General features: G+C 35.6%; 1 protein-coding gene across 1 annotated transcript in view; it reads right to left on the minus strand.

Moving 5' to 3' along the window:
• Positions 1–11,670, minus strand: part of LOC123629100 (probable ubiquitin carboxyl-terminal hydrolase FAF-X) — a 166,632-nt gene extending 154,962 nt beyond the window's left edge. The window contains exons 1-2 of the mRNA XM_045539064.1: positions 11,623–11,670; positions 9,967–10,015 (exon numbers count right to left, since the gene is read on the minus strand). The gene's annotated coding sequence lies outside the window, so the exon portion shown is untranslated. The remainder of the gene's footprint in view (positions 1–9,966; positions 10,016–11,622) is intronic.
• Between the last annotated feature and the right edge of the window lie 464 nt (positions 11,671–12,134).

Genomic DNA, 12,134 nt, shown 5'->3' on the forward strand with positions numbered 1-12,134 from the left:
CAATTAGATGGGAGAATACTAAATAAACAGAAAACAGAATGGAGTTATGTCAATAAAGTTCATTCTAATGGAATCAGCATGTAAGAGTTCTGAACAGTATTTAACAAAAGCAGGAAGAAATATTTTAAAAAGATTTCCCACTCTTGGAGTACAACAAAGTATCATAAAAACCCTAATAATAACTGGTGTTAGCTTCTAAAATGGCTTCCAATGATGCTGCCTCCTGACAGTCATGCTTTTGTATAATCACTTCCATTGAGTTAGGGTCACACCTAGTGACTTGCTTTTAACCTACATCAATTCTGTGATTAGGGTTATAAAGACTTTCATGTTACTTATTCTCTTGCTCTAGCTATTCTTGCTTGCTTGCTCTGATGAAGCAGGTAGCTGGGCTATATGAGCTGCTAAGAATAGACTACAACTGACAATTAGTGAAGAACTGAGAACAACCACCCAAAAGAACTGAACCCAACAGCCACAGAACAAGCTCAGGAAAAGAACATGCTCAGTCAATCCTTCACGTGACCGCAACAATAGGCAAACTTTAAATATACACTTGTGGAGATCCTAAAACAGAGGACACAGCTAAATCATATCTACCTGTATTCACAACCAAAAGAAATTGTGAGATAAAAATTGTGATTTTTAAGCCACTATGGTCTCAGGATAATATGCTACACCTAGCAATACATAACTAATACAACACCTGTACAATCTTTATGTTTTCTGAACTTGAATTCCGTTTTCATATTAATTATTTGAGTGTCCAGGGAACAATGCCAAAATAATCAATGACCACAACCAAATTAAGTAACATTAAAAATCCATAGTTTCCCTATGCCTTATCAATTCCCTAGGTCTCCATTAACATCTCCACTTATGACTAGAATCATTACTTTCAATTTTTGCTTTTCATTCATCTTATAAAATCAAATGATACAGCAAAAAATTACAACAAAATACTACTTTACAAATATTAATACAACAAAGATCCCAAAGCTGAACTGCTCTTAGGCAAACCATACCACCATGAAATACAAAAAAACTCTTTATTGCCTATTGCAAGTTAAGTCTGAACTTGAAATAAGAAAAGGAGGTTTGCAGTTTTCAACACATTAATGTATAATGTGGCCACTGTACAAAATTCAAATATATGACAGCTGAAGACTAACATTTTAAAAATCAATTCACTCTATAATTTATTTTTCCCATGATCAGCCCAGGACTTCCAACTACTCAAAATAGTATAGAACAAGAAAACACTTTTAGGAGCAAATATAGCTCAAAATTCTTGTTATATGACTTATATTGGAGAACTTTACTCAACTTTACACACAACTCTAATCTACAATCCCATCTCATATCCCAGTACACAGCAGAATAAACAGAAAGAAAACCTAAAAAAACTTTTCAGTACTAGCAATTAGAACAACTGTCTGGCAGAAAAATGAGGACAAATATAGCATTTTTTTAAAAAAAAGTAAGAGCCTAAGGCCATTTTAGTATATATGAGCCATCCTGACAAATAACCTCACTAGCCACTGAAGATGAAAAGTAACTGGCACCAACAAAAACAGGGAAAATTCTTCCAAAAGAAACTGACATAACAAAGCTTCAAAGCCAGAAAAGCTTAGGGTGTTCATACAAACTTCAGAAAGTCAAAGTAAATGGAGGATAAAAAATTTTTTAAGGCAGATAATGTTAGAAATTTATATTAAGACTGACTTCATTCTGGCAGTTTTAAGCAGCATTTGAAAGGGGTAAAAAAGTAGTATTTAACACAAAAATAAAGACCATGAATACGATTGTTTTCCAGGGAGAATGGATAAACGGTACATTCCTATGCCTAAAGGAAACAGTAAATAGAAGCAGAAAAAATGAAGAAAACTTACTTATTTAAATTGTAATATTATGCAACTGGCAGCACTGGTAGGTCCCATCTGTAACACTAGCACTTTGGGAGGCTGAGGTGGGAAGATCGCTTGAGACCAGGAGTTTGAGACCAACCTGGGCAATAAGCGAGAACCCATCTCTAAAAAACATAAAATAAAATAAAACAAAAAATATATAATGAACTAATGAAAACTTAGATTCAACATAATAATCAGATACTCATCAATACAAAAAAGTTCATTAGAACATATTCATAACAAAAAATTGTGGACAATCTAAAAGGGCACCAAAAGAAAAATTATGGAAATTATGAAACATGAATATAGAGCCTGAAAAATCCTACTTAATGGAAAACTTTTTAAACTAGAAGTAGAAAAAAGGGGAAAGACTAATTTACACTATTTTCATCAAATTTACAAAAATGAACATAAAAAAGGTGAACAAATATTATGACTGCTTCTACACTGTGGTATCACAGGAAGCAGAAGGTTTGCATAGGAGTGCTTTGCTTTTTGTTTCTCTCCTTAAAGCCTCCAAATTTCTTTTACTTCACGACATGTATAACTTTCATAAAAAGATGTATTTGTATAAAAATACAAATAGGCACACCTCACACAAACATACACACAGAGAAAGGAACACAACATAAAAAGTTCTCCATCACTAATCTGGAGGCTGAGGAGAGAGGATGGCTTCAGCTGACATCTCAGAGCAGCCTAGGCAACATAAGACAGCCCCATTTAAAAACAAAGTTCCCAATTAGCTGGGCATATAGTCCCAGCTACTTGGGAGGCTGAGGAGGAGAACTGGCATGAGCCCTCATTTACAATGAGCTATGACCATACCAGTGTACTCTAGCCTGGGCAGAGCTAGGCCTGGAAAAAAAAAAAAAAAAAAGTGTTCCATGAAACAACAGTAACTTAAACATTTAAAAGAAATAAAATTTGGTTTTCTGAAAAAATTCCTTTATTCATAACGTCTAATTGATTTGCACAGACTTGTAAGTCTGTCCACAAAATTCATTTACACAGAATGTTCAATTATTCTTTGACAGTAAATTAATTCATTTGTTTTGATTATGCCCCTTTCCATTTTAGTTTCCCTTTAATTTAACGTAAGTGTTCTACAATGGTAGTGATGTCCTGCTTTGAAAACACTGATCATAAACTCTAAGCTCTAAAAGATATGTCGAAATTACTTTGTAAACTCTGCTAAACCAACAATTGACAGAGGCAATTTTATTTTACCCACATTGTTTTCCCACTGCCTGTCAAGACTATCTAGTATATATTAGTGCCTATAATACTGAAATTTAATTGGTACTTGTTAAAATTAAAACTTAAAAAAATGTAACTGAGTAAACAAATTTAAGATAGATTTGCTGAAATAGTATTTAAGCTGAAAGAAAGGTAGGATACATTGAAAGTAAACTCTCAATCAATGTTCTTCCAGTATGTTTTAGGACCAGAATCTTCAATAATACCTGAGAATTTATCAGAAATACAAATTGTCTTTGTTCATAAAGGTGGGGGGAAAAATTCTCACAGTTCCACTCCAGACTGACATAATCTAAAAGTCCAGGAAAAAAACCTACCAATCCACATTTCTCACTGGACCTCAAGGTAAATTTTTCTGAGTGTTAGTGTGAGGAATACTGCTCTGAGTTTTTGCTAACAGAGCAATCAAATCAAATTTGAGACAAAATATTGCCTTTAAGCAGAACACATGGGTCTTACAGAATAATTTTTACACTCTCTGATGCCCACATTAAAAATAATTGGGCTACTTTATAACATTACAGAAATATCTACTTATGGAAGAAGACCAACAAAGAAATGAAATCAATGTTACAAGCATCAATGGCCACATAAACCACCAGAAATAAAACATGGTTACAGAATGGGAAAGGAAGACTTCCTTTGTTCATTTTTTTCACTCTTAAGTTTTCTTCTCATTTCACTCTACAGGCTTTAACAGAACATGAAATCCAATCTCAAAATTACCAGTTCAAAATCACCCAAAGTAAAACAATTCTTTAACTTGGTTTTCCAACATCTTTAATGCTCACATGATTCATCAGTTAAGTGGATAAACTGTGAGGGGACATCACACTTGCAAAAAGAGTTCTAGGTTTTGGAAATCAAGTCAAATACTCCTTAAGTTTCTGTTAGTAGTAACTAGGTACAGTATTATTCTAAGAGTTCTACAAAATACAAAAATAAAAGAGAGGATACCTGATCTCGGCACAGAAGATTATTATTACAGTACTAACTAGAGAATTACCAAATATGAAATAACCCAAGTATTAAGTTACTTTTTCAGAGGAAGAGAAATTCAGAGATATTAATAATCACCACGACTTGTTAGATATGACAGCCAAGCTAATTTGTTAAGCTACTTCAACTCTTGGAGACAGTATCTACACATGAAAAATTAGGTGCTTAATAAATCTAAGATCTCTTCCTGCATTACTCATCTTAAAATGATTAACAGGTGAAATCACATCACTCCAAGCAATGAAGACAATTAGCAAAACCACAAAAACAGGAGAAATCATGTACAGAATAGTGAACTGAGCACTTTACAGTACTAGAGATGTATCAACATTTAGTTTTAACCAAATGGATGCCACTAACCTAAAAGATAGGATCTTAAGAAAGAGACTACTCACAATACCCGAACAAAATAAAATTAAAATATCATCAGAAAAACACACATACACCATGAAGACAGCTGACAGAGCACAGATATAGAGACGGAATGACAAGCTAAGAGGAATATGCCACCTAATCAAAAATTAAAAGCTTTATCAAGGACAGTTATTCTTAAAGCCATTACTCAAAAACTCTAAAGAATCCCGAACTTGGCCCTTACATTGCAAGTAAAACTGAAAACAGGTTCAGAATGAAACTATTTTTTAGTTTAAGGATTATATCAGGGAAATGCCATTTGTTTAATACCCAATGTATCATAGCATCTTAACTGAGGCAAACTAAAAGAATGTACCAAAGTAGAACTGGGAACAATTAGCTGAGTTTATCCCACTTACTTTATTATAACACATGGCCCTAGGGAACAATCTTTGGTTCCACTGCTGTGAATGCAATGGCATCATCATAGCTTGCTGCAACTTCAAACTCCTGGGCTCAAGCGATTCTCCTGCCTTGGCCTCCTGAATAGCTGGGACTACATGTGCCACTATGGCTAGCTAATTTTTCCCCCCCAGCTTTTTTTTGTAGAGCTCAGGGTCTCACTTTGTTGTATAGGCTGATCTTGAACTCCTGGGCTCAAGGAATCCTCCTGTCTGAGCTTCCCAAAGTGCTAGGACTACAGGTTTGCGCCATGTTTATTGTGCACATTGACACGTGACAAGCACCTAGGACAGTACTTGGTACACAGCAGATGCCCAATAAATATCTGTTGAATGAGTGAAAAGGAAATTTATGCCTTAAGAGCATTATTAGCAGTAGAGTTAAAACTGTAAGGTGCTTGGCAAATGATAAGGAACAAATATTTAATATAATCAAAGCCCACTTCTAAGTGAAACCACAGTTTTTCACCTACTGAACTCCTATCATTTTCATAGCACGTCTAGTGTGTTTAGGTGGGAGATTTTTAACAGCACTACTGATGACACTAAACACTCAAAAGAGAATACTATGGCTAATTGCAGAAAAACAAAACCCTCAAAGGGTCTTGGCTCTATTCTTTCCCTAAACTGAGAACTACTAAAAATGAAGCTATACATCAGAATTACCTTTCAAGGTTCTTTTTTCCTTTAATACCTAGGTCCCAACCCAGACTTAATTAGAATCTCCGAGAATTTATTCTAGGGTGAAACCTATTAACAGGTATTCCTATTTTTTCAAAAAGCTCCCCAGGTAATTAGGAGACACAGTCGAGACACAAAACCACAATTATACAATCACTTTTAAGGACAAAATAAGAAAAAAGTACCTGCTGCCAAATATTTCCACAGTATTCATGTACAATATGAGTAATAATGCATAGGACCAGCATGCATATATTTAAAAAATAAATTTACATAAGATTTCCCATCAAAATATAATACTTTTCACATCTTATTCCTTGAAAATATATTATAATGGTTATCATTTTGTAACCAACAATAAAAAAAGAAGGTCTGTGATATGATAAATTCAAATCACAACACACAAAGTGTAACAAGTTTCATATAGTTCATTTCTTCCTCTTATAATAGTAAGAACAAACCTTAATTATTATAGTAATCCTATTTTCCATATTACTTCCCAAATAGGTCTATGAAGAGTCTTATGAAACATGAAACACTCTCTCAGATTCTACACTAGTTAAGGCCTTTCTCTCTGAATAAGGAATTTAGCACATACAACTAAAGAAAACAAAAAACAAGGAACAAGTAAATGTCTGTTATTTCTCTGTCAATTCTTTCATAAACACTGTAAACTTCACACACAATACGCCCACAAAAGGCAACACAATTTTGAAAACCTTTTGTAGAAAGCAAACCAATTTTAAATGCTAAATGAAACTTCAAATTTTTAAAATAAGATAATACAACTTCGCATTAAACCAGTCATTTATAAAATGACATAAGTAAATGACAAAAAGACAAATGCCTCAGTTTTGCATCTTTTAGGAATATTATGTTAAACAAACATTTTGTAAGAATAATACCACCAACTACAATAAAATGCCCTGCATATGATAGGAGGCACACAGAGAGAACCTTATTCAATGCAAAATTTTAACATCTCTGGGACTAATTAAGACATTTCTCAAACAGCAGATTTTAAAAATAATTTTAAAACAAATTATGAACAAAAAATTTTAACTAAACCTAAGGCTATTCAGGTATATGTAGAAAATCAAGTTTCAATGCATACTGAAAAGCATATAAATCAGTCACTTAAATTACAGCAAACTATGGCAGTAATTGACAAAATAATGGCTGGGATTACCGCTATGTAAAAAGTTGAGCCTCCATATACAGAAATAAGAGTTTCTACATCAGAGGAGTAATACAAAATGCTTACCCAGTGCAGCATAATTAACATTCAAATGACAACTATAAAAAAACCGTCAATTTTAAAAATCATTTTCTTATCCATCTAAAAATAGTTATAAATGTATGCTTGAAAAACCATTACAGTGCAGTGCTTTTAAATACTACTTTGGGATGCATAGTAGACCAATTAAATAAGGAAGGGGAGAGATGGAAGAGGTTAGAGAAATAGCTATCTGTATTATTTTAAAAGCTCCCTGAAATGATTCTCATGTGCTATCAGGGTTCAGAAAAAACCCTGCATTAACTTTTCCCCAAATATTAATGTCTGATTTATGTTGAAATTAAAAAAATGATAGTTTCTGAGAGAACCAAATGGTTCTCTATTACTGAAATAAAGAAAAATATATCAAGATTGATAAGAAGTAAGAGTAATAACGCAATGAAAGTTACCAAGAAAATATTACTCTGTTGGTTGCACAACAATGTGAACATACTTGAAATCACTGAACTGTACATTTGTAAATAAGATAGTATATTTTATGTTATCCTTAGCCACAATTTCCAAAAAAAAGAATTACTCTTATTTAGAATAAAAATTAATTTGCCCATTGCTGGCACAAAGATAGACACACAGATCAATAATAAACAACTGCAAGTCTACAAGATTTTGCATTTATATCAAATAATTTTCAACAAGGGTAATATGACCATTCAACAAGGAAAGTCATTTCAACAAAACGTATTGTGACAATTAGATATCTACCTGCAAAAGAATGAATGTGCATGCCGACCTCACACAACACAGAAATGTTAACATACCCAAAATACTGTAGGCCAAATATAAGTACAATGAATATAAAATTCTTATATAAAAATGAATGAATCTTTGTGATCTTCAGGTGGACAAAGATTTCCTGGCTAGAACATCAAAAGTGCAAGCAGTAAAAGGAAAACATTTTCCCTTCAAAAGATGCCATTAAGAAAGTGGAGAGAAGCCAGAGTGGGAGAAAATATTTGCATATCATGTATGCAATAAAAGATATAATCCAAACAAAGAACTCTTACAAATAATTCGACTTAAAGTTTTTTTAAAGTGGGCAAGTCTGAAAAGACGTTCTCCTAAGAAAATACACAAGCAGCCAATGAGCATATGAGAAGATGCTCAACATCATTAGTCATCGGGTAAATGAAAATCAAAACTACTAAGGTATTATTGTGCACACATACAGAGAATAGGTGTAGCCAAAAAGAATGTGGGGAAACTGAAATCTTTATAAATTACTGGTAGGAGCGTAAAATGTTATAGTCAATCTGGAAAACAATTTGGCAACTGCTTAAGTTTAATACAAATTTACAATGTAACAAGCAATTTTGGTCCTACATATGTTCGCTCTTTTTTTATTTTTATTTTTTAACAGAAGCAAGCAGTACCAATCTCAACACAATGAAAACTAATTGTTCACAGAGACTTGTACATTAATGTTATTAGCAGTTTTATCTGTAATAGCCCCAAACAGAAAACAACCCAAATATACACCTGGTTTATGATAGGCAAAAGATAGCCATATATCTATACAATGTAATATCGTTTGCATAAAAAGATGTCGTATTTACCTATATTCCCAGATGAATGAATCTCAAAAACATTATCTAAGTGAAAGACACCAGACACAAAAACTACATGTTGTATAATTTCAATTTATGAAACATCCCCAAAAGGCAAATCCATAGAGAGAAATGATTAGAGATTGTCTAGGGCTGAAGGTGGTAATGAAATAACTGAAAAGGATCAAGAAGGAGCTGCTACAGTGATAGAAATGAGGTAAAATGGAATTGGGGTGATGGTTCCACAACTCCGTAAAGTTATTAAGAAATCACTGAGTTGTATAAGTAAAGGAAATACATTTCACATGTAAATTATATTTCAATAAAGCTGTTAAATTAACTTATCCAATAACCAAAGAATACAATTTATTTCCAGTTTATTACCAAAAAAATTTTTTTCGAGGGATCATCTTCGAAAAAACCAAAAATATTTTAAGTACTAATCCTTCAATGCACGCACACATTATTTCAGGACTAGATTTGAAATAATTATCTTTAACTCAGCTTACATTAAAATGCTGAAACAAATGTAAGAACTTTCTAGTTTATTTTAAAAACTGATCTTATAAAATATCAAAAAGCTCCTAAGGGAATGTATGCATTTGTGCAACAAATCAAGGAATTAATGCTGAAATTTCATGACAAACACTCACTTTCAAATACTGTAAGCTGTATTACAAATAATTCACCAGAGAAACATTATTAGGAGATATCTACGAAAAGTACCCCCATTTTATTAAGATAGTCAAAAATGCATTTAAAGATCCTAGAAGGAAAAATACCCATACTAAATCTTTAATATTTCCATTCACAATATAGGGTAGCCATTCAAAAGCCAAAACAGGTTCCAAAATTATGGTAAAATAAAATCTGTACTTATTACTTAGATTCTCAAATGTAATGTTCTTGCCATTAGTCACTACAAAAATTCTCTCCAAGTTTGGCATAAACATCAGATACCATTAAGAACCAACAGGCCGGGTGTGGTAGCTCACGCCTGTAATCCTAGCACTCTGGGAGGCTGAGGCGGGCGGATTGTTTGAGCTCAAGAATTCGAGACCAGCCTGAGCAAGAATGAGACCCCGTCTCTACTGAAAATAGAAAGAAATTATCTGGCCAACTGAAAATATATATAGAAAAAAATTAACCAGGCATGGTGGCACATGCCTGTAGTCCCAGCTACTAGGGAGGCTGAGGCAGGAGAATTGCTTAAACTCAGGAGTTTGAGGTTGCTGTGAGCTAGGCTGAGGCCACAGCGCTCACTCTAGCCCAGGCAACAGAGTGAGACTCTGTCTCAAAAAAAAAAAAAAAAAAAAAAAAAATCAACAAAGGAAGTAGCAACATAAAAACATCAAGACAGATTAAAACATTCCTGTAATTACCAGATCAGGAAAGAAGAAGAAATAGTCAAAACCCAACAATCTTATTTTTAAGTCACTGAAATAAACATTTGAGCTCACCCTTGAAACACCAACTGCAAATACTTCAGGCTTTCATTCTTCCCAAACACTGGAATAAAGGTTAAAAAGTGAAAGTTAAAACCATATGAATTAGTTTTCAAAATGTGAAAACAAATGTTTGTAGACAGCTCTTTGAAATGCTTCTGCATTTGGCAAAGCCAAAATGGCAGTTCATTAAATTATCAAACCAAGAAAAATGTAGTTTATAGTCTATTTTTTAAGTTTAAGGATACAGTTTTAGATAACCACGCTAACTTGTTAGTAATTAACCACCGTTATAACTACCAGTGACAATGGGCCTGAAGAGTTTAAAGTTTCCTAATCAAACCACCTCAAATTCTTTCTAAAAACCCAATATATACAAATGTTACATGGATTTAGAGAAAGAATGGCTTTCCCGGTATGAGAATGCTCCCTACGAAAAATACAGCATGAGTTAACCACTAACTATAAATCCTTAAGTTCAAAACCTTTTATTCAAACACGTGTAGTGCAAGCACGGTGTAAAAATTAGGTAATATTCATTATAACAGAATCCCACAAATAACATCCTTAACATAAATCCTCTCATTTAAAAAAATTCTTGTGTGAATTCTAGCTTTCACATATTATATAAATTAAATATGAATATAAAACGTAAAATATGCATTCGTTAACTCTAAATTAATACTTTACGATAAGGAAAATATACATTTATCAAACCTAATGCCTCGTCAAAAAAATCAGGTTATACCACCAACAAACTCAGACATGCTGTTTCTGTAAAAACAGAAAAACAGAAATAGGGTAGATCCAAACTAGTTTGGACTCAATTTTATTAAAGTACATTTCACTACGTCTAGACCCCCATCAAGGTCTAGGAGGGCGGTACTGAGAGGTGAACTGGAGGGCAAGAACATGTTCATACTCTCAGGCCAAGAAACTGCTGCGGGCGCTGAACAAGTTTAGTCCAGCCTGATAACTTGCAGCTGGGGCCTAGCTCTACTCTTTATCACTCCACCTGAGTAATGGCGTTTGGGTCAAGAATGATGCTCCAAGGTTCAGGACCCAGAGGAATTAGCCTCTGGGTCTGAATTAGGCCCCAGGAACAGTACCGGGTGCTCCGCATCAAGCCAAAAGATTCAGTGCTCCCACTCCACCTCAGACAGTACGAGAAAAGAAAACGGGGGAGCAAGGGAGCCGAAAGGGGGGGTTGGGGACAAGCGAACGATATGGAAGTGTGTGTGGGGGGGGAACGGCCATTTTTCTTTACAGTCGAAAATATACCGACATCAAGCGTCGACAGCGGCTGTCCATCCCTCCAAATAAGCACCTCCACTTTGGTGGCAAAGGGAAGGAATGAGCACACACTCACAGACTCTGGGCTTCCTACACTCTCTCAGATCCAGCTGTTCGCAAAGGGGAGACGCGGGTGGTTAAGTCACCACGACACATGCGCCATCTCCCCGAAATCAGCTCCCCAGAACTAGAGTACACGGGAGGCAGGAACTCATTCTCAACACTGGAGATGACGGGCAACAAACTACGAACAAGATGAAGTGACCCGACCAAGCCCTGCAAGTATAAGGAAGGCATTATGCAACGCGAGTACGGGGATTCGATCTTAGCCTTGTCTAAACGTGGGCCGCATCCACTACCTCCTCTTTTCCCTCTTACCTTTTCCCTTTGCGCCGGGGCTGAGTGAGCACAGACGGACTCTGGGAGTAAGTTTCTCCTGCGTCACCTCCCACTATCTTCTCGCAACGGCGGCTTCACTTTTCCTTGGTTGTCGTTCCGGGCCTGGTCTTTTCCCTTGTAGCTCCCGGCGCCGACACCAGCACCAGTCACTCAGGTGATCACCTCCCGTGAGGCAGAGGCGACAGTGAGGCCGGGTTCCGACAGGGCCTGGTAGCGCCTTGAGGAGGGAGGGGCTCAGCGCCACAGAGCCCTGAACGGGCGGGATGCGGGGAGGTTGTGTCTCAGGCCTCTCCTTTTCAATATGGCGGACCCAGCAAGTCAAACCGAAAAAAAAAAAAAAATCGCCTAACCAGGGGCAACCGCAGCGGCGCAAACTCCCACCAGCCCTCGCGCCACCCAGAGCCTCTAGGCCCCACCCCCTGATAAACCCGGCCCCCCCAACCCAACCCCCACCTCCCACCTCCCACCTTCCTCCTCCTCTGTGCTGTTCC

The sequence above is a fragment of the Lemur catta genome, chromosome Y (assembly GCF_020740605.2).
Source record: "Lemur catta isolate mLemCat1 chromosome Y, mLemCat1.pri, whole genome shotgun sequence".
Lineage (NCBI taxonomy): Eukaryota > Metazoa > Chordata > Mammalia > Primates > Lemuridae > Lemur > Lemur catta.